Source organism: Apium graveolens, chromosome 6 (genome assembly GCF_009905375.1).
Source record: "Apium graveolens cultivar Ventura chromosome 6, ASM990537v1, whole genome shotgun sequence".
NCBI classification, from domain to species: Eukaryota; Viridiplantae; Streptophyta; class Magnoliopsida; order Apiales; family Apiaceae; genus Apium; species Apium graveolens.
Genome location: NC_133652.1, coordinates 137,920,807 through 137,944,068, shown reverse-complemented (window position 1 = coordinate 137,944,068; position 23,262 = coordinate 137,920,807). Strand labels below are relative to the sequence as shown.

At 40.0% G+C, this 23,262-nt stretch overlaps 1 non-coding gene across 1 annotated transcript; it reads left to right on the top strand.

The window, feature by feature from the left end:
* Positions 1-22,339: 22,339 nt before the first annotated feature.
* Positions 22,340-22,446, top strand: LOC141669707 (small nucleolar RNA R71). The gene has a single exon (XR_012553974.1). It is a non-coding gene; the product is annotated as a small nucleolar RNA R71 (small nucleolar RNA).
* The last annotated feature ends 816 nt before the right edge of the window (positions 22,447-23,262 follow it).

Sequence of the window (23,262 nt, the reverse complement as noted above, 5' to 3'; positions counted from 1 at the left end):
GTAAAAGCTACAAGGACTGTGAGTTGTAGTTATCTAGTCAAATTCTCATATGCATTTGTACTTAATGTTTTTGACATCATCAAATATCTATTGAACTTGTATATTATGCTAATTTACAAGTTGGGGGAGATTGTTAGATATATTTGTGATGTCATGTCTAATAATGATTTGTATTTAGTTTTCAGATCTTGACTAACAGGATAAATCAGGACTTAACTGGAAATCAGTACTTATACTGAAGTCAGAACTTAAGATATCAGAACTTAAGATATCAGAACTTAAGTTATCAGAACTTAAGTTATCAGAAGATATTCATCAGAAGATAATATCAGGACTTAAGAAGACATTCAGATAAGGAAGGCGGTTGATTGAAAGAAAAGAAGATCAATATTAAAATAAGAAGAGATATACATGGAGAAGAATTCTATGAAAAATAGAAGACTTGGAGGAAAAGATAACTAATTGATATATTTTAGGATACAGAATCATATTCGATATCAATTCGAGATTATCTTGTAACTGTGTGATAAATAAACGCAGACATAGAGTTTACACTATAAGTGTTATCATTATCGAGAATATTATTCATTGTAACCCTAGCAGCTCTTAGTGAAATTGTTCATCACTGAGAGAACAGTTTCATTATAACACTGTTTTATTAATAAGATTATTCTTTGTTACATACTTGTATTCTTAATTTGATTTGATTGTATTATACATTGTATTCAACCACCTTCTACAGTGTGTGTGACCTAACAGTTTATCTTCAGTATCAACTTGTTCCGGAACAAACCTAGCCAATTCAATAAACTTGGCTTCATATTCAGTCACTGACATATTCCCTTGCTTCAGTTCCGAGAACTTAATTTCCATCTGATTCTTCATATAGCGAGGAAAATACTTTTCCAGAAATAACTTAGTAAACCTATCCCATGTTACAATACCATCCCCTTCTAAAGCTTTCTTGGATTCCCACCAATAATTCGCTTCTCCTTTCAGGAAATAGCTAGCAAAATCAGTTTTCTGGTCCTCTTCAACTTTCACAAGCGCAAATGCTTTCTCCATTTCTTTCAACCAAGCCCTAGACTTAGTAGGATCCACTGTACCCTCAAATTCTGGAGGCTTAACTGACTGAAACTGCTTAAAAGTAACAACATGCACAACTGGTGGTAACTGAGGTTCAGGACAAGGTGACTGTTGTAACATTTATTGATGAATCTGTTGTTGTTGCTGTTGCATCTGTTGTTACATTAAATGGAACATTTGGTTCATGGTATCATTATTCTGTCCCTCAGAATTGCTGTTAGAGGTTTCAGTTCTGGTCTTTCTTTTTGGTGCCATTTTTTTGATAATAAAACAAATGGTTCTTTTAATAATTTATTTAACAGTTGATAATAAAAAGAAAATCATTTTGACTAATATCAAAACAAGAAATTTGAAACAGTTTGAAATTTAAACAAATCCTTTGAATTAATTCTAAAATTTTAAATAAATAAGTTGTACAACATTGCTTTAAATAAAACAGAATTTGAGATATGGAAAACTGTAAAGCAGTAAAGTAAATGTAAATGTTGTAAAGACTGAAATTTAAATAAATAAAAAGAAAAAGTTGAAAAAGGTTTATTTTATATATATGAAGGCAGCCTCAGGTGTTAGTGCTTGATACAAAAGGTCTAACATCAGGTCCGTCATAACTACTTCTGATACATTTGAAAACTGAGTACTACACACACAATATCTGATCTCTCTATACTATGCTGCCTCTATCTACATATGTCACATATAATACAACAACTAATTCCAACTGTCAAACATCAAAACCCTGGCGGAATGCGTCTCAGCTCCTCACGAAGCATCTCGATAACTGACTGTGCGAGACGGGTGTCTCTATGAAACTCTGCGTAAGTATACTTCCCATCATGCATCAAGGCATCTAACTCAAGAGTAGCACTATACACTATCTACTGTAGTCGCTACCTCATCATATAATCTAGATAAAGTGTAGCTAACGGTCCTCTATCTCTCTGGTCAAACAACCTCATGATCTCTCTGCACTGAGATCTCCAATACGAAACATCCTCTCTCAAAATATTGTACTTCGTGATATGGTACCATGCATGGCTCTGCAACCTGTCCAACAGACTTCTAGGATGGAACCCTAAGTATCCCTACAACAACCTGATGTGGCAAACCGAGCTATAATCCCATGTCATGCTCATCCATCCCCTCGATCGGGGCCATCAAGAATATCTCTGGCTCGGGAGCATATACTGGTATAGGAGGTAGCACTGCAGCTGGTGGAAACTCTGCCTCTATCTCCGGTATAAACTGATACTCTACAAGTAAGGGAGGTGGAAGCAACGGCTCAAAGAACTCTAAAGGATCAAACATCTCCATGGGATCTGGTATCTGCTCAGGAGCTGGTGGTGGCTCCTGGGGTAACTGTGGTGGAGGTGGCGGTGGTATCTGTACTGGTATCTCTGCTGACACTGGCGGTATACCTGGTGCAACCGGCCCGGTAACAGTCCTCTCGAAAGACGCTGATGATGTCATCTGATAATACAACAAGGAAAAAAGAGGGTCACTTAGCATTCCTAGAACTTATACACTCCTAATCTAAAATTATCTAAACCCTAACACTCCTATTCTTATCTTATATGATCTTCATATCTTATCTTAATCCTAATGTTCTTGTTTTCAGGGACCAAACCTACAGCTCTGATGCCAAACCTGTAACGCCCTCCAAACCCGGAGTATAGGTCTGGGGGTTACTATCTAATTACCAAGCCTGTACAAACCTGTATATTAATTAAGCAGATACATATCTAACCCCTTCTATACTAACCAGGAACTTTTTAGGTTAAAGTATGAAAATAAGAAACAACACTCTACCTTTATTACAATCCAAATTCAAAATCTCACAAAACTCTCTTTATTACAAGCCATTGTCTAACAAGTTTTAAACTACATTCCTTTTATTTCAAACACACATATTATTTATCTACACTACACCTGCTCAGGTATCTCAAATCTTTCTTCCTGGATCGGGATCAGCACTTTTGGTATGAGAGGGTCTCGCGGCTTAACTCATTTCTTTACCACGCGAGTCCTGATAGGTTTCATTTTCCTTCTTAACTGAAAGCAATAAGGTGAATAACAATAAAAAGGAGGTGAGCCATAAGTTGCTCAACAAGTCCACTATATATAAACAGTGTTATAATAAGCTAAATGAAAATCGGTAATTTGGTTACATCTGCAAAGATATAACCTCGCGATAAAGAACAAAGGCCATTATTGGCGAATATCAATAAACTAAACTGGACACAAGTTCGCGCCTATATCCTGCTGATCAGTCAGGATACGGTGCAGATCTATACCTCAATATATAGATCCCTTCGGGTACCCGGACTCTATGGCCCAACACAAGGATCCGGTTAATTCCCGGTCCTTAGGATCAAGTGTATGCCTAATCCTAATCGTCACCATTCAGTCCACAGATGAGCAACCGGAACAATCGGTATGCTTTGATGTACCCCAACATTGGGATATATCAGGATATATGTAGATATGTATATAACTATTGGAATATGAATAGAGGATTCAACGAATTAGGAGAAATAATGAATCGAAATGAAATATAAACTAAGGAATAGTAATTATGTATCAGTGTTTTTGATCACGAGTTATCAATGTGTAACTGCGATAAGAATCTGAAAGTAATACACTATTCTGAAATTAGAATAGGGGAAAAACTTGTCTTTTACGTGATCTACTCCAAGTGTATCACCTTCCTCTATCACCGGCCCAATTTCCTTGGTGGCTACGTCTCTATCAAAGAAAGAGGCTTATTTAGTCATCTCGCATTTCAATCACGTCTCAAACCGACTTCACATAGCCCTTATCGTCTACCCGTACGCGTATTATTTACTCGTATACTAATTAAAAACAATTAGGACTCGATTAGCCACATAATTCACATAGCACATAAGTCACATAGTCATTCTAGGTTTAAAATAATTTTTAGAATCGAATTCGACTCGCTATTCGCTTTATTGAACAATATCTGGCTCGTTTCCTATTTTTTCAGAATTTATTGGACTCATCTCTATACGTAATAAGGCTTATAAGTTTATATATATCGAAATTGAACTCGCTTCTAAAAGAAATTAGGACTTGAAAATATTATTAATGAAAAGAGATCATTTTTCTGAGTCGAAGGGCTTTCGTTTCGCTCAAATCGGGAAAACGATTCAATAATTATTCAATAAATAAGAATAAATTAATTTATTATTCAATATAATTAATTATTCCTAATTACTGAACCCTAAAAATATTTTTAAATAATTATTTGGGAAAAATCAGAATTAAAATTGATTTTTTCATAATTTTTGGAATTAAAATGAATTTATTATGATTTATTGAAAATAATTTGATTAATTATCAAAATAAATAATCATTTTTAAATAATTAATAAATAATTAATAATTAATTAAAGAAATAAATAATTCTGATTTTTAGAAAATATTTCAAAATTATTTATAATATAAATCAATTAATTAATTAATTAATTAATCAATTTATAAAATAAATAAAACTGATTTTTATAAATAATAAAAATAAAAATAAATTGCCAGAAACATTTGTCAGAACCAAAATCTCTGACAAAACAGATTAAACACGGGTCAACTAATCGGGTCAAAATCCGGGTCCTGAAGAACACGCCGGATTTTGCCCAGAATCAGGCCACCGGAGCAGATTCCGGCAGGCCTAATTCAGCCAAAAACAACACCGTTTGGTGTGTTTTTCACAGGGTTTTAATTCTAATCAATTACAACAGTCTATCTTCGGCCAAAACAAACCACAAACATCCTATAATCTCCATCTCCGGCGAAATCGATCAAAACTCCGTCCAAACATCAATCTAACTATTCTATACATGAAACTTCACGTTCTATAGTTCAAATCAAAACTTATGAACTCTACAATCAAACCCCTAACATCTCAGGAACCAATTTTTCATCAAAATCAAAAACGTATAAATCAAAAATTGGGTATAAACCCTAATAATCGAATTCGATCATACAGGAATCTTTTGTTCAATTAACTACCATGAATCGATTGTAAACATCACAGAGAAGCTATCTCAATCATCAAATCATCCTAATAACCCTAGAATCAAAAAGACCTAATTCGAACATAAACCCTAAAAATCGAAAATCAAAATATACGAATTAAAACATGAAATTGATATCAAAAACAAAAAGAAGAGATCAAAACCTTTGATTTGAGTACTTGAATCACTTGATTTGATGCAGAAATCAGATCAAAATCACAGTTTGATTCTTCAACCCGAATCCGAAAACCCTGACCCGAATTACAGAGAATTTTTATATTTTTCTGATTTTTGATAATTAATTAATAAAAATTAAACTATTTATAATAAGTAAAATAATACTCATAATTAAAATTAAGGCCTTAATTATACATCTATCAAAATTAATTGGCCCCTAATTTTATATTTTTGAGTATTAATTTTAAATTTTTAAATATTTAATATATACAATATATATGCCAAAAATTGCCAAAATTGTGAATAATTAAAAAATACAAAGAAATGGTATAATTGAAAGTCCTACAATTTTATAAAAATAAAAATATGATTTTTGTAGGGGTTTTAACACCCAATGGGGCCCGAAAAAGACATTTTTCGCGAAACAAGAAAATTTATAAGATATCTAGATGTTCAGAATAATGTGATGGTACAAGTCGTTCTAAGAAAAATAAGGCCAATTATTTTGTTTGAAATATCAGCTATTAAAACATATTTCGGCTCGCATAACTTTTGATACGAAAGCTTTTAATATAAAATAAAATATCTGATAAATACCCGAGAAATACCCTGACAATACGGAATACACGTAGCACATAGCAGTTAGGGTTTTATACTTAATAACACATTAATGACATAATAAAACACATAATTTATCTTTTATTATGATATAATACAAGCGAAATTTCTAGTCGTTACACCTCAGCCATAATTTTATTGTGCAATCAATTGATTTATGTGGTTCAAATTCAGCCATATATTTTAATTAATATAAGTCTCCACTCAAGCAGCAGATCTAGATAGTTCTATTTATCTTCTTCTCCAACAAAGTGAGCTGATAAAACAAGAAGCAGAGATTTTCAGAGAAGCTCTAGCACCTTGAATATCCGTTTAACTTCTCACCGGAGTAACGTTATAATGCATGGTTTAACTCTTGTATATTCATAGAGGCATTATAATTGTTACCCGGTAATTAAATCCTTAGACAAACAAAAGTTAGATCAATGTATAGGATTTAATTTGTTGATCTTTGTAGTAGCTAGGAACTTTGTTGTTCTTAGATTGTAGCCGGTTAATTTATTTACCGTAGTGTAGCAACACCCCTCGAGGATTTATATATGAATATATACTTCCCTGAATCTCTTGTGTTCCTCATTTTATTGTTCCAAACACTATTCACCTCAAGAACACGGAACCACTAACCGGTCACTAAATTTTATATCCGCAAAAAATTTGAAAGAATTTTTTAATTTAGTGAGTATCGTATTCAACCCCCTTCTACGATACTTCGGGACCTAACACTAAAGCTAGACCAACTCCATCAAAGTAGGTATGAGCCATCTACACTTTTGATGGAGGGTCTCAAACAGGCTGTGAAAGACACTTTTGGCATCTCTCTTCCTTCAAGCTCTCAACAACCCATCTCTACATCAACAAACTTACAGATTCAAGATCTCCAAAATCAAGTTTCTACTCTTCAGTCAGCAAATGAGTCTTTATCATCTCAAGTCTCCCAACTCACAGCAATGGTAGCAAGTCAACATGCTCATATCCAGACTTTGTTGGACTCTCTCAAGCACTTACTGATATGGGCCTAAAATTAGCCTAGAAATATAATTAATGTTGAATTAATCAGACCTGGTATGGTCCAGTAATGAAGCCCAATTACGAGGCCCGAAGCTCTGATTATTTATTAATTTCATAATTAATAAATAAGGGAGATTAATAGCTCATTAAATGAGTCCAATCAGTGATATAAATCTATAAAAGATAGCCCCGAGGGCACCTACACCAACAAGGAATCTGATTCCTTTATTTTAGGACTTCAAAGTCTATCTAAAGTCTGGGAACTTGATCAACAAGTCTCCTATCCCTAGTCCAATTTAAGGACTCTTAACATCTATATAAAGGCACTCACCCCATTAATCAGAACTACATTTTTTGGCTTGATTCTCTAATTCACAGAGATACGTAGGCATCTCGTAAAGGCATAGTTAAGCTACGAAACATGAGAGCAACCATTAAAGGCCGTGAGCTCCCGAACCTTAGTAATAAATACAGCAAATAATAACCTTAGTTTGTTATCCATAACATTTGGCGCCGTCTGTGGGAAACACAACAACAACCATGACGAAAACACGGAGAACGGTTAGAGCCCTTGAAGGAGGAACACCAACGGGGACGACCCAAGTGATTTCATCAACTGTGGAGGTACCTCCTCATTTGACTTATGCAGCCACACAAGGAGAAGCCCAGATAGGGGCAACTGAACCTCAGCCACAAGGGACGATTCCCTCGGCTACTCAAGGTACGAATCCCCAAGTTCAACAACTACATGCACCTGTGAATTCTCGACCCATTGGGTACGAGTATCCAACTGTTGTGACTACTAATCCCCTTATGGGATGCCACTTTACCCCGAGGTTGGAGGAAGTGGATATGCTGGACGGAATGAAGCACGGGGGCGATCTCCCCCCTATATACGAGGTTTGGCTCCTATCCCTGAGGATCAGGAATTTTTTGGTCCTTACACTGAAAGAGACTCTGAATCTTCGGATGATGAAGTAGCCCCAAGAAGGAGACGTGTTGGAAAAGAGCCGATGGCTGATTGTAGCCAACGTCCGAAAAGCACCCAAGGGATGAATATCCAAGAAGTGCAGGAAAGGATCAGGGCTCACGAGGCTGAGACTCAAAGGTTGAGATGCGACTTGGAGGCGCACCTGTCCACCAGACCCCCAGTACCTCCTAGGGGGAGAAATCCTCCTCCTGTCATAGACCTGGATGGTCCAGTGCAGAGATAGGCTGTTGTCCCAAGGGCTGATCCAAGCAATCTTCTTCCCCTTGGAGATCTTGATGATCCTACTCCGCCCTTCACTGAAGAAATAATGAATGCCCATATCTCAAGAAAGTTCAAGATGCCAACTATCAAATCTTATGATGGCACGGGAGATCCCGCTAATCATGTTAGGACATTCTCTAATGCACTGCTGTTGCAGCCCGTGAATGATGCTATTAAGTATCGGGCCTTTCCTCAAACCCTGTGGGGTATGGCTCAAAGATGTTATAGTCGTTTGCCCCCGAACTCTATTGGGTCGTTCAGAGAATTAAGTCAGGCTTTTATTAAGCAATTCATCAGCGGGAGAGTACATGAGAAAAGTTCAACATCTCTTATGAGCATTGTGCAGGGAACAAAGGAATCCTTAAGAGACTACCTGAATCGTTTCACAAAGGAGGCTTTAAAAGTCCCAGACCTTGATGATAAGGTAGCCATGATAGCACTGCAACAAGGAACTAGGGATGAGTTTTTCAAGATGTCCTTAGCCAAACGCCCCCTGAAAGCATGTTGCAGCTCCAGGATAGGGCAGGGAAGTACATCAAGATGGAAGAGAGCATGAGGAAGACCGTAGTGAGTAATGAGCCCACTGGAGGCAAGAAGCGGAAAACTGATCTGGAGTATATCGCTAAGGACAAGTATCCTAGAACCGAGCAAAACCCTGATTCAGCCCCCAAGAAGGGAGGACATGGGCAAAAGTTCACTGAATATGCTAAGCTGAATGCTCCTAGAAGCCATATCTTGATGGAGATCGAGAAAGATCGAGATATTCGTTGGCCTAAGCCCTTGAAGGATGATCCTGCCAAGCTAGATAAAAGCAAGTATTGCAGATTTCACAAAGATGTTGGTCATGACACCGATGAGTGTAGACAGCTGAAAGATAAAATTGAGTTTCTCATTCGAAAAGGAAGATTGAACAAATACAGTGGAGAAGGAGGGGATAGGAATAACAATGGAAGAAAGAACTTTGAAGAGGGACCAAGACGATCAGGGGCGGAATACCCAGCCTAGAGGAGCGGTTATAAATACAGTCTTCGGAGGACCACGACCCTGAGGACCTGTGATAAACACAATTTTTGGAGGACCAACTGCTGCTGGGTTATCCAAGAACTCCAGGAAAGCGTATGCCCGAGAAGTTATGCATATTGTTGGGGAAGCCCCGAAGAGGGCCAGGACAGGAGTAACAATGTCTTTTGATGATTCTGATCTGGAGGGTTTGAAATTTCCCCATGACGACCCGTTGGTTGTAACCCCGATAATAGGGAACAGCCTAGTGAGAAGGGTCCTTGTGGATAATGGTGCTTCAGTGGATATCTTGCTCCATGACACCTTTTTAAGGATGGGATATAATGACTCCCAATTGACCCCAACCGACATGCCAATATATGGGTTTGCGGGAGTGGAGTACCCCGTAGAAGGGATAATCAAGTTTCCAACAACCATAGGACAGGAACCAAGGAAAGCAACTCAGATGTTGGACTTCGTGGTGGTGAAGGCTAGTTCAACTTACAACGCTATCATGGGAAGAACAGGGATACGTGCCTTCAAGGCAGTCCCTTCTTCCTACCATTCAGTTATGAAGTTTCCTACCCGGGATGGGATCGGAGAAGAGAGAGGAGGCCAAAAAATTGCTAGAAGCTATTATGTGGCCTCTTTGAGGGCAGATGGAGTTGGGGGCAGGTTCTTCCTATTGAAGATCTGGATATCTGAGAGAATGATGAGAAAAGAGGAAAGCCAGCAGAAGACTTGGTTTCAATTCCTTTAGCCCCCGAAGATCCTGAGAAGGTGACTTTTATTGGAGCAACGCTCGAGGAGCCCCTTAGAGGGAAGTTGGTGAATTTTTTGCAAGAAAATAGTGACGTATTTGCATGGTCAGCAACTGATATGCCAGGCATAGACCCGGAACTGATTACTCACAAGCTGAATGTGGACCCAAATCGGAAGACAGTGAAATAAAAGAAAAGAAGTTTTGCTCCAGAAAGGCAAGAGGCTAGAAAACAGGAAGTGGAGAAGCTCTTAGAGGCTGGTTTCATTGAGGAGATTCAATTTCCAGAGTGGTTAGCAAACCCTGTAATGGTGAAGAAGGCCAATGGAAAATGGAGGATGTGTGTGGACTTCACTTATCTAAATGATGCATGTCTTAAGGACTGTTTCTCGTTACCAAGGATCGATACTTTGATAGATGCCACTGCTGGGCATGAAATGCTGAGCTTCATGGATGGATTTAGTGGATACAATCAGATTAAGATGTACAAGGATGACATTCCAAAGGTATCATTCATCACTGACTTTGGTGTTTATTATTATCTTGTTATGGCATTTGGTCTTAAGAATACGGGAGCCACCTATCAAAGGTTGGTAAATAAAAATTTTAAGGATCTTATTGGCAAGACTATGGAAGTCTATGTTGACGACATGTTAGTCAAGAGTCTAGTAAAGACTGATCATATAACCCATTTGAAGGAAGCTTTTGAGGTCCTGAGGTACCACAAGATGATGTTAAATCCTACAAAGTGTGCTTTTGGAGTAGGATCTGAAAAAAAATTGGGATTGATGGTCTCCAAGAGAGGGATCGAGGCCAACCCCGATAAGATAAAGGCAATCCTGGACATGGAACCACCAAAAACTGTCAAGGATGTTCAGAAGCTCACAGGAAGGGTTGCTGCGCTGGGACAATCCGTCTCCAAGTCAGGAGACAAGTGCTTGTCATTCTTCAAGTCACTAAAGAACATTAAGGACTTTGTATGGAGTGAGGTAAACCAGAAGGCATTCGAGGAGTTAAAGCAATATATGGCCTAGGCCCCGTTGTTGGCCAAACCAGTTTTGAATGAAGTTTTATACTTGTACTTGGCCATTTCAGAGAGTGCTTTGAGCGCTGTTTTGGTTAAGGAGGAACTGAAAATCCAGAAACCCGTATACTATGTCAGCAAAATTCTGCATGGTGCTGAGTTGAATTATTCAACTATTGAGAAATTTGCTCTAGCCTTGGTAATGGCTTCAAGAAAGTTACGTCCTTACTTTCAGGCTCATCAAATTGAGGTACTAACAAATTAGCCCCTGAGAAATATCATTCATAGTCCTAAGCCTAGTGGGAGGTTGATCAAATGGGCAATAGAGCTGGGAGAGTTCGACATCAAGTATAAGCCACGGATGGCAATAAAAGCCCAGGCATTAGCTGACTTCGTGGAGGAATGTACCATACCCAGCCAAGAAGTCGGGGGGCATGAAGATACCATACCTGAAGAAAAGCAAGTTGATAAGGGGGACAAAGAGAAGGATGATAAGGAGAAAGAATATTGGGTTCTCTATTTTGATGGAGCATCAAAAACAAATTCAAGTGGAGCAGGATTGGTTTTACAAAGCCCTGATGGGTTCTTGATTGAGTATTCCATGAAATTAGACTTCCCGACCACAAACAATGAGGCAGAATATGAAGCCCTGATAGCTGGCCTCGGCCTAGCAGGGACACTTAGAGTCAAGAACTTAAAAGTCCGTGGAGACTCGAAGCTGGTCATATACCAGGTAAAGGGAGAGTTTGAGGCAAGGGATGATACGATGGTTAAGTATGTCCGTCTAGTAAGGGCTGTGATGACCCAATTCGATGAATGCCATGTTGAGCACATTCCAAGGGAGGAAAATGCTAAGGCAGATGCATTGTCAAAGTTTGCTTCATCTGAGATAGAAGAAAGTTCTGGAAGTGTATACTTTCGCATTTTGAAAACATGGAGCATTGATGTTAAGCTTGTGGCTCCTATAGGCCTGGGGATATTATGGATAGATCCCATTAAGGCTCACATTCAAACCGGTTGGTTGCCAAACGATGCTACTGAAGCATGAAAATTGGTTGTTCGAGCACTAAGATACTCTTTGATAGATGGAATTCTGTATAAAAGATCTTTCGTGGTTCCCTACTTAAGGTGTCTCAGACCCGATGAGGCACGCTTGGATCTTGAAGAAGTACATGAAGGCATATGTGGGCAACACTTGGGGGGCAGGGCCTTAGCTCATAAGATAACCCGTTTAGGCTTCTATTGGCCAGAAATAATGGCTGATGCCAAAGAATATGTAAAAAGTGTGACCGCTGTCAGAAGCACGCACCAGTTGTTAGACAACCCCCCGAGATGCTGACCTCCATCAACTCGCCCATCCCCTTTGCTATGTGGGGAATGGATATTCTGGGGCCTTTCCCCATGTCCACGGCACAAAGGAAGTTTTTGATTGTAGCCATTGATTATTTTACCAAGTGGATTGAAGCCAAGCCCTTGGCCAAAATCACAACTAAGCAGGTTGCACAATTCCTGTGGGAAAATATCATGTGCCGGTATGGAATTCCCCGCATCCTAGTCACTGACAATGGAACACAATTCAACAACGAGGAATTCAAGAAGTACTGTGAAGAAAATGAAATTGAGTTACGGTTCACCTCTGTGGCTCACCCGCAAGCCAATGGGCAAGCAGAAGTTGCGAATCGAATAATCCTGGCTGGACTAAAGAAGAGGATCGAGAAGTCGAGGAATAACTGGGTAGATGAAATACTCCCAATACTATGGGCCTATAGGACTACCTGTAGAGTCACGACTGGAGCAACTCCCTTCATGTTAGCATATGGGGCAGAAGCAGTTGTTCCCATAGAGATATCATATTCCTCTCCCAGGATTCAAGCTTTCAATGCTGAGGAGAATCAGGAAGGGCAAAGATTAGCACTGGATCTAATTGATGAAGTCCGAGATGAGGCATATACGAAGATAGTGGAGTATCAGAAAAAGGCTTCGTTCTACTACAACCTAAGGGTTAAAGAAAGGTTCTTCAAACAGGGGGACTTAGTCTTGAGGAAGGTGGAAGCTTATGGTATAGGGCAGAAAGGGAAGCTTGCCCCAAATTGGGAAGGGCCATACAAGGTCAAGAGTGTACAGGGTAGAGGAACCTACAAGCTGGAGACTATGGATGGTATTGAAGTCCCGAGAACTTGGCATGCACAAAACCTGAAGGTTTACTATGTATGAAGCCATTAAACATGATTCTCACTTTTCAAGATGACAAGTAGGTTGAAAAGCACCTTGAAGCTTTGCTTGCTTAGGATTTACATGATTTAGCTTTATTTTTGAAGATTATTAGGAGTTGTGTAAGGGATGAATCCCAAGAGTTGCCATAAACTTGTTTTACAATTGTTTAGTATTAGGGCGAAATCACGCGCTAATAATACACGTAAGTATACGCGTTCGCAAGTAATATAGAATACTTTCTAGTTTGTTCTCACAGAGACTCAGACTAATTATGTTCAATTAAACTCACTCACCAATGTATGATTACTTCTCAATGTTAAGACAATAACACTTAGATTTGATTAACTAATTATTAACTACAATTAACTACTAAAATTAACCACTTAATTAACACTTAGAATTAACAATATTAAAATACTCATGAGATCACAACTTCATTACTACTTCCTTCAATAGTCATTGTTATGATCCTTAGTATGCAACAATGATGATATTAATTGAATAACACGAAACTAATAAAAGCCAACTTTCATTGTACTAATACCATTCTACCAAACATCCACAATTATGATAGAAGTTGAATAGGCATCAATTATGTTCAGTCCCTATATGTCTACAGAAATTGACAACATAATGATTTAAGAACAAGTTATTCCTTTTGATTACACAGGGCGAATAAAACTGTTAGAGTTACCCACTAATCATGCAGACTCGTACATGAACCTATGCTAGCATGGAAAGTTCTAAATCTCAAGATCCACCGTCGCTTCACAAGAGATTAACACCTTATCTTATATGTTCGCGACGCACAAAAGACGAATACGCACAACCAATACTAGATATCATACAATCACCACACACTAAGGTATTAAACAACTAACTAAAGAATTCCATAGTACATCCGCTACAACCCCATGATCACGATTAGCCCATGATAGCACTTATCATCATCATGGGTTCATACGAAAACATGATAAGTAAACACAAAAGAATAATAATTAAACTAATTATATTAAACCAGAGTACGTCACAAGAGTAAATAGGTTCATAGCAAAGAAAACTAGCATCCAACGTTACAATGAAATAAAGAATCACAAGAAAATATGCTTCATGTTCGTTGCAGTGTGCTAAAACGGTCTTCTTCTTTATCTCCTTCGCTCCTTGATTAATACAACGATCCAACACACGTGAAACGTCTCTGAAATCTACTTATATAGGAGTCTCATAAAACTCAAATTACATAGAAGTTGAAAGCCAAACAGAAATAGGAGTCTAAAATAAATATTCTCAATTCTCGACCCTGCGCGGCCGCTCAGCATAGCTGAGCGGGCGCTCAGCTTCCTGCGCGGCCGCTCAGCATAGCTGAGCGGGCGCTCGGACCCTTTCTGGAATTTTTGTCTGTTTGCTCCGTTTCTTCGCTGTAATCTGCTCCTCTCTTCCCTCTTGCAATGCTAGACACATGCCAAGACTGATTATTGATGAATTCTCCCCCGAAATGCAACTAATACCCTGAAATGCACAAACACTAGAAAAACGCATTAAATACACAAAATACTTGATTTCAAGACACCAATTTAAGCTATTATAAGACGTTCTAAGTGGTATAAAATGCCACTTATCACACCCCCAAACTTAAATCGATGTTTGTCCTCAAGCGTCACAGACTCAAAAACAAAATAAAAACATGCATGAATGCAATCTATATGAAATGCAGTGATCCCCCTTACTATAACAAAACAACCAACTTACAACATCTCAACAAATGCAATTAGGCGACTAAAGATCAATCAAATCATGCAAATTAACATACAGCCAGAAATGTGGTGTGTGCAGATGCTTAACAGATATACTTCGGAACTAGATCAATTATTATGACTCAACTATCATCAAGGAAATCACATGATTATACAAAGAATAAAAATTCTAGGCACAAAGTGACTTATAACACTACAAGAATCCAGGAGCTTATTACGGAATCATGCTTTTTATTCATAACAATAATGCTTATTTGACCGTGCAATGAGTGAGGTCCACAAAAGACTTATACAATGGTATCCATGTAGCGAGCGTTAGGTTAGCGGATCCCAGACTCTAAAAGCCTTAGGTCACTAGGCACAAAGTCCCCTAAGAACTTAATAACTCGAATACCAAAGAGCCCACTCATGATCAATTATGCATTAACTCTTTATTTTTTTTTCTTTTTTTCTTTTTTTTTCTTTTTTTTCAAAATTTCTGAGCAAGTGTGTTTCGCTCCATCTTGCTCAACCCTATACTACTCGCATAAACGTACGAGCCAGCTACTAGCCATTTGACGCCTAGCCACAATTAGCAACGAATTCCATTTTTTACTCCATTTTTTTTCTTAACATGCCTTTATCACTAAGAACCTATTATAAAATTCTAAGCATAATAAATAGATTAACCTCGAAAACAATCAGACCATAACAACCATCTAGTCCTTGAGCATTCTCTAAGACTTAGTGAAAATACAAGTGTTTCTAGCATGCATATCAACCTACATGACTCAACATCACTTTAATGCTATCACTACACTCGCATCAACATCACAAATCAGTCGGTAAATCATCGCAACAGAAATCATGACATATGCATGAGCTACATGACATGATAAACAAATAAAGCTATAAATTAAAAAAAAATTGGCAAAAATTATGCAATTATATGAACTAAACTATCATGAATATGCAACTATATGACACACACACAAAATATTCCTTAACTACCACCCCCAAACTTAAAATCTTCACTGTCCCCAGTGAAGGTAGTAGAAAGGAACACAGGGTATACCTACTCGGAGTCATCATCATCATCACCCTCAGTGGGTGGTGTATCAGGAGGCGGATATGCAGAGCCCTCACCAAAAACTGGCCACTGGATGTCAGCTCCAAGTCCTTGAAAAGCGGTCCCTAGCACAAGGGTGAGCTCCTGATCAAACCTGCTCTGCGTCTCGTACATAGCATCCATCCTCCGTGATAGCCTCCTATACTGGGCATCAGCCATCCCAGCACCCTCCTAAGCTCTAGAAGAATCAGCCTCATCATGCTTCGGCCTCGCCATAGTAGCACCTCGTGTTGGACGCCCTCCTGGAAGACGATAACCCAGCCCATGCTCATCGGGCTCACCACCGGTCCACTCCTGCATCGCATTCAGAGTCCCGGAATCAATAGGAGCGGCCGACAACTACAACTGCTCATGAGACGGCCACTGAACTTCCACCGCTCGGCAATGCTTAGTAACCGTGGATGCATAGGGAATGTTCATGTGCATAGCTCCCCTCAAATACTTCAGAATTCCTTGGTAGATGAACTCACCAAGGTCCACTTAGTACTCCTCATTCAAAACTCCCCACAATAACTGTGCTCTCTCAACTGTGACCTCATGTGCATGCGAAGAAGGCAAAATATTAGCACAAATAAACGCATTCCATGCACAGGCATACATGTTCATCGCAATCGCCGGAACGTGACGATACTCATTAGTTCCAATCTTGAAAGTCCATACTGTGCCCGGCCTACAGAGTGTAGCAGAAATCAAATCCAGGTCAAAATCCTCAGCAGTCTTCTCATTCCAGTTCTCCTCCGTGGGCTTCCTCTCTCTCTGCCTAATCACACGGTGAATCGCCGCTGGGTGATAATCCACCGTCATCCCCCGGACCACAGAAAACCCATTCTTCTCGGCCTTCGCGTTCGCATAGAACTCGCGAACCACGCTCATCGGAACTGCTTCAGGCGACTCACAAAAAGCTATCCACCCCTTCTCAGCAATCATAGGCAATAACTCACCATCCCTCCCCGATGGTAAAAATCCCCTCTCCTTCAGAATCGGCTTCCCCAGAAGCCTAGTGTACTCCTCCTCCGCAGCCCTATCATTCAAACGAGGCCTTGCAGTAGTACATCTCGAAGAATCAGCAGTAGGGACAGTGCTGCTGCTATCAATAGTCCTTGCTCTTTTGGGTGCCATCGAATCTGAATAAAAGTGCTTGAGAATTGTGTTTTTGTGTTTGGGAGAGAGTTGAAGTGTAGAAAGTGTATGGGAGATATATGGGATGGGTGTATGTATATATAGGGTATGGATTAGGGTAGAATTTGAGTAGGAGTGTGATTATGGGTTAAAATCATGGGATTATGGGGAATAGGTCGTGGGTTTATGGGTTGTGTTATGTTTTTTTCTGATTTTTTTGGATTTTTTTTATGGAACTTAAAAAAAAAAATCTCCCAGCCGACCCCTGAGCGGTCGCTCAGCAGAGCTGAGCAGGCGCTCAGGAGCCTACTGGAAAAAAAAATTGCAGGCCCCGTTTTTCTGATTTTTTTGTGGTTTTGGATAGGTTATAAACTTCTAAGGGTTCCTGTAACAACAAATCATGGGTTACCTCCCACGAAGCGCTTCTTTTTCGTCATTAGCTTGACGTTGCGTACCTTTCTTAAGTTGACAATAAAATAGCACTAACCACTTCTCGAATTGCCGTGTCCCCATAGTAGTGCTTCAAACGCTGACCATTAACCTTGAATGCTTGGTCCGGATCATTCTCAAAAATCTCCACCGCTCCATGTGGAAACACAGTTTTGACAATAAAAGGTCCAGACCACCTTGATTTCAACTTCCCAGGAAAAAGTCGGAGATGAGAGTTGAATAAGAGGATTTGTTGCCCCGGCACGAATAACTTAGGATGTAGCTTCCTATCGTGCCACCTTTTCACCTTTTCCTTGTACATTTTGTTGTTCTCGTACGATTGGAGTCGAAATTCATCAAGTTCATTAAGCTGAAGCATTCGCTTCTTTCCAGATGCATCTAGATCCAGGTTCAACTTCTTCAACGCCCAATAGGCCTTATGCTCAAGCTCCGCAGGTAAATGACATCCCTTACCATACACCAGTTGAAACGGGGACATACCAAGTGGAGTTTTGTATGTTGTTCTGTAAGCCCAAACAGATTCATCGAGCTTTAAAGACCAATCCTTCCTTGACGGACAAACAACCTTCTCTAGAATGCGCTTGATCTCTCTGTTAGACACTTCCGCGTGACCATTTGTTTGCGAATGATAGGCAGTAGCAACTCGATGATTCACATTATAGCGCTGCATCATAGAAGTGAACTTACGGTTGCAGAAATCCGACCCTTCATCACTTATGATTACTCGTGGCGTTCCAAACCTTGTGAAAATCTGCTTATGAAGAAAATTCAAAACTGCCTTTGCATCATTTGTCGGTAGAGCCTTGACTTCTACCCATTTTGAGACATAATCGACTGCCAGCAATATGTACTGATTGTTGCAGGATGATACAAAAGGCCCCATGAAATCGATTCCCCAAACATCAAAGACCTCGACTTCAAGCATCACATTTAATGGCATCTCATCCTTTCTCGTCAAATTTCCCACTCTTTGGCAACGATCACACCTTAATACAAACTGATGAGCATCCTTAAACAAAGTAGGCCAGAAAAAACCTGCTTACAGAATACGAGCTGCCGTCTTCTCAGCACCATAGTGTCCTCCATAAACTGTGGAGTGGCAGTCTCGTAATATCCCCTCCGTCTCACAGAATGGGATACATCTCCTGATGATCTGGTCAGCTCCCTGTCTAAACAAATACGGTTTATCCCACATATACCACTTCACCTCATGCAGAAACTTCTTCTTTTGAGCTGTGGTCAAATTAGGAGGCATTATATTGCTGACAAGATAATTCACAATATCTGTGAACCATGGTTCTTCCTCCTGAACTGCGAACAACTGCTCATCCGGAAAAGATTCGTTGATCAATGTCTTATCATATGAAGTAGACTCGGGATTCTCCAATCTAGAGAGATGGTCAGCTACTTGATTCTCAGTACCTTTTCGATCCTTGATCTCTAACTCAAATTCCTGTAGTAAAAGCACTCAACAAATGAGTCTCGGCTTCGAATCCTTCTTGGAAACCAAACAGCGAATGGCTGCATGATCAGTGAATACTGTCACTTTTGTCCCAAGCAGATAAGATCGAAATTTTTCGAAACCAAAGACTATAGCCAAAAGCTCATTCTCAGTAGTGGTGTAGTTCATTTGGTCCCCATTTAAGGTCTTGCTAGCATAGTAGACCACATGAAAGAGATTATTCTTGCGCTGCCCAAGAACAGCGCCAACCGCATAATCACTTGCATCACACATCATCTCAAAAGGCTCTGTCCAATCCGGTGCTGTAATAACTGGTGTAGTGATCAAACTCTTCTTAAGAGTCTCGAATGCCGTTAAGCAGTCATCATCAAATTTGAAAGGCACATCCTTCTCAAGCAGGTTTCACAGCGGCTTAGATATCTTTGAAAAGTCCTTGATGAAACGCCGATAAAAACCCGTATGACCAAGAAAACTACGGATTCCTTTTACAGAAATAGGTGGTGGAAGATTTTCAATGACTCCCACCTTGGCTTTATCCACCTCAAGACCCTTGCTAGAGACCTTATGCCCAAGAATAATGCCTTAACGCACCATAAAATGACATTTTCCCCAATTGAGCACCAAATTAGTTTCCACACACCTTTTGAGCACGGCACGAAGATTATTCAAACATTCATCATACGAATGTCCAAAGACGGAGAAGTCGGCCATGAACACCTCGACATTATTCCCAATCATGTCAGAGAATATAGCCATCATACATCTCTGAAAAGTGGTCGGTTCGCCACATAACCCAAACAAAACTCTATAAAAAGCAAACGTGCCAAATGGACAAGTGAAGGTAGTCTTTTCTTGATCCTCTAGTGCAATACAAATCTGATTATACCCCGAGTAGCCATCCAGAAGACAATAATACTCATGACCAGCTAACCTGTCAAGCATCTGATCAATAAACAGAAGAGGGAAGTGATCCTTCCTCGTGGCCTTGTTCAACTTTCGGTATTCCATGCATACTCTCCATCCCGTGACTGTTCGAGTAGGGATGAGCTCGTTCTTGTCATTTGCTACCACAGTAATACCTCCTTTCTTAGGCACACATTGCACGGGGCTCACCCAAGAACTGTCAGAAATAGGATAAATGATTCCTGCATTCAGCCACTTCAGAATTTCTTTCTTCACCACCTCTTTCATGATAGGATTAAGTCTGCGCTGTTGCTCAATAGTTGGCTTACTACCCTCCTCTAGCAGAATCTTATGCATGCAATATGAAGGGTTGATCCCCTTGATGTCTGCTGTGGTCCATCCAATAGCCGATTTGAATTTTCTTAAAATCCTTAAGAGTTTGTCCTCCTCACTTCCTGAAAGGTCAGATGCAATAATAACAGGTAATGTAGATGCATCACCTAAAAAAGCATACCTGAAGTGTTCAGGCAATGGCTTAAGCTCCAAGGTGGGTGCTTCCTCAATTGATGGTTTTAGCTTTCCTTCAGCATTTTTGAGGTCAGAAGTACCAAGAGATTCAAACGGCATGTCTAGCTTTCGCCTCCAGGGAGAAGCATTAAGATATTGTAATTGCTCATTGCCATCCTCATCATCACTGTCAAAATCCCCCCTAAGGCCTTTTCTAATGCATCAGACATTAGCATATGATCGAGTTCTGAAGTAACCGAAGAATCAATCAAATCCACTTTTAAGCACTCCTCATCTTCTATAGGGAATTTCATTGCTCTGAATACATTGAAGGTCACATCCTGATCCTGCACCCGTATTGTAAGTTCACCTTTCTGCACATCTATTAAGGTACGGCCAGTAGCCAAGAAAGGTCTTCCCAAGATTATGGGAATCTTCTTATCTTCCTCAAAATCCAGAATAACAAAGTCTGCAGGAAATAAGAGCTTATCCACCTTGACTAACACATCATCCACTATGCCTCTTGGGTAAGTAATAGAACGATCAGCCAATTGTAGAGACATGTAGGTGGGCTTTGGATCAGGAAAATCCAACTTTTTAAAAATCGACAACGGCATCAGATTTATGCTTGCTCCCAAATCGCAAAGGCACTTGTCAAAAGACAACTTGCCAATGGTGCAAGGAATAGAGAAGCTACCTGGATCTTTAAGCTTTTGAGGTAACTTTTGTTGCAGTACAGCACTCACTCTTCCGTTAGAGCAACGGTCTCAAGGTCATCCAGTTTCACCTTCCTTGAAAGAATACTCTTCATAAACTTCGCATAACTAGGCATTTGCTCCAGAGCCTCAGCGAAAGGTATATTGATGTGAAGTTTCTTGAACACCTCCAGAAACTTACCGAACTGCTTATCCAGCTTTTGTTGTTACAATCTCTTAGGGAAATGTGGTGGAGGATAGAGCTGTTTCTCCCCTGTATTACCCTCAGGCAGAGTGTGTTCAACAGTAGTCTTTCTTGGTTCCGCCGCTTTCTCCTTTTGCTAAGCTTCTTCATCTCCAACTTCAGCTTCTCCTTCTTTTGCCTTTTCAGCATCAGCAACTTTCCCAGACCTTAAGGTAATAGCCTTGACTTGCTCTTTAGCTTCCTTCCGGCCTGGCACTTCCGTGTCACTGGGAAGTGTGCCAGGTTGACGATTGAGCACTGCATTGGCTATTTGACCAATTTAATTTTCCAAGGTCTTGATCGACACTGCCTGACTCTTGCACAACAGCTTAAGTTCCTCAAAATCAGCACTAGTGGGTGCAGCTGCACCTCCCTGTTGAGGATATGATTGCCTTTGAGCATACTGTTGTGGTTGCTGGAATCCAGGTGGATTGAACTGTTTACTCACACCTTGCTGATATGGTGGCTGAATAACATTCTGATTATTACCCCAGCTGAAATTTGGATGATTTCTGTTGTTAGGATGATAAGTAGCTGGCACAGGCTGCTGTTGTCGCTGATAATTATTCACATATTGAACAGATTCATTAACAAGAGAACACTGATCCGTAGCATGAGAACCTGCACAAAGCTCACAGACCATAGCTATTTGATTGACTCCATAGGTAGCTAGAGAATCGACCGTCATAGACAACGCTTGGAGCTGCGCTACAATAACGGTGGCTGCATCGACTTCCACCATACCTGCTACCTTCCCAGGCATCATTCTTTGAGTTGGGTTTTGATGCTCATTTGCATCCATAGTCTCAATAAGATTATAAGCCTCAGTATAGCTTTTTTCCCACAAGGCGCCTCCAGCTGCTGCATCGAGCATGGGCCGAGATTGGGCCCCCAAACAATTATAGAAACCAGTGATCACCATCCAATCGGGCATTTCATGATGTGGACACTTTCTCAACATTTCCTTGTAGCGCTCCCAAGCTTTGCACATAGATTCTGTAGGTTGTTGCGCAAACTGAGTAAGAGCACTCCTCATAGCAGCAGTCTTTGCCATTGGATAAAACTTCACCAGAAACTTTTGCGCAAGATCTTGCCAAGTAGTGATGGACCCAGCTGGTTCAGAATGTAACCAGTCCTTAGCTTTATCCCTCAGAGAGAATGGGAAAAGCCTCAGCTTGATAGCCTCATCAGTCACACCATTATATTTGAAAGTACTGCAGATCTCGACAAAATTCCTTATGTGCATGTTGGGGTCTTCAGTCGCAGCTCCTCTGAAAGAAACAGAGTTCTGCACCATCTGAATAGTGCCTGGCTTGATTTCAAAGGTGTTAGCCTGGATAGCCGGATGAAGGATGCTTGACTGAATTTCATCAATTTTAGGCCGAGAAAAGTCCATAAGAGCTGGATCTGCCGGAACAATACGATCACCCATGATTATGGCTCCTTCTGCTCACTTCCTGAATCCGAATCTTCAAAATATATCTTCTCCGATATATCAAGAACTTCGTCTGTCTCCTCAGCTGTATCTAAAGTCCTCTTGCGAGTACGAGAACGAGTTTGCATAAACGCTCGCTAAAGTACCTGAAACACAACCAGAAACAATAAGTAACACGTCTTAATCACTGAGTCCTAATGACCAATGATGGTAAGTACATAAACTAAACAAATACGCCGAGTCCCCGGCAGTAGCGCCAAAAACTTGTTAGGGCGAAATCACGCGCTAATAATACACGCAAGTATACGCGTTCACAAGTAATATAGAATACTTTCTAGTTCGTTCCCACAGAAACTCAGACTAATTATGTTCAATTAAACTCACTCACCAATGTATGATTACTTCTCAATGTTAAGACAA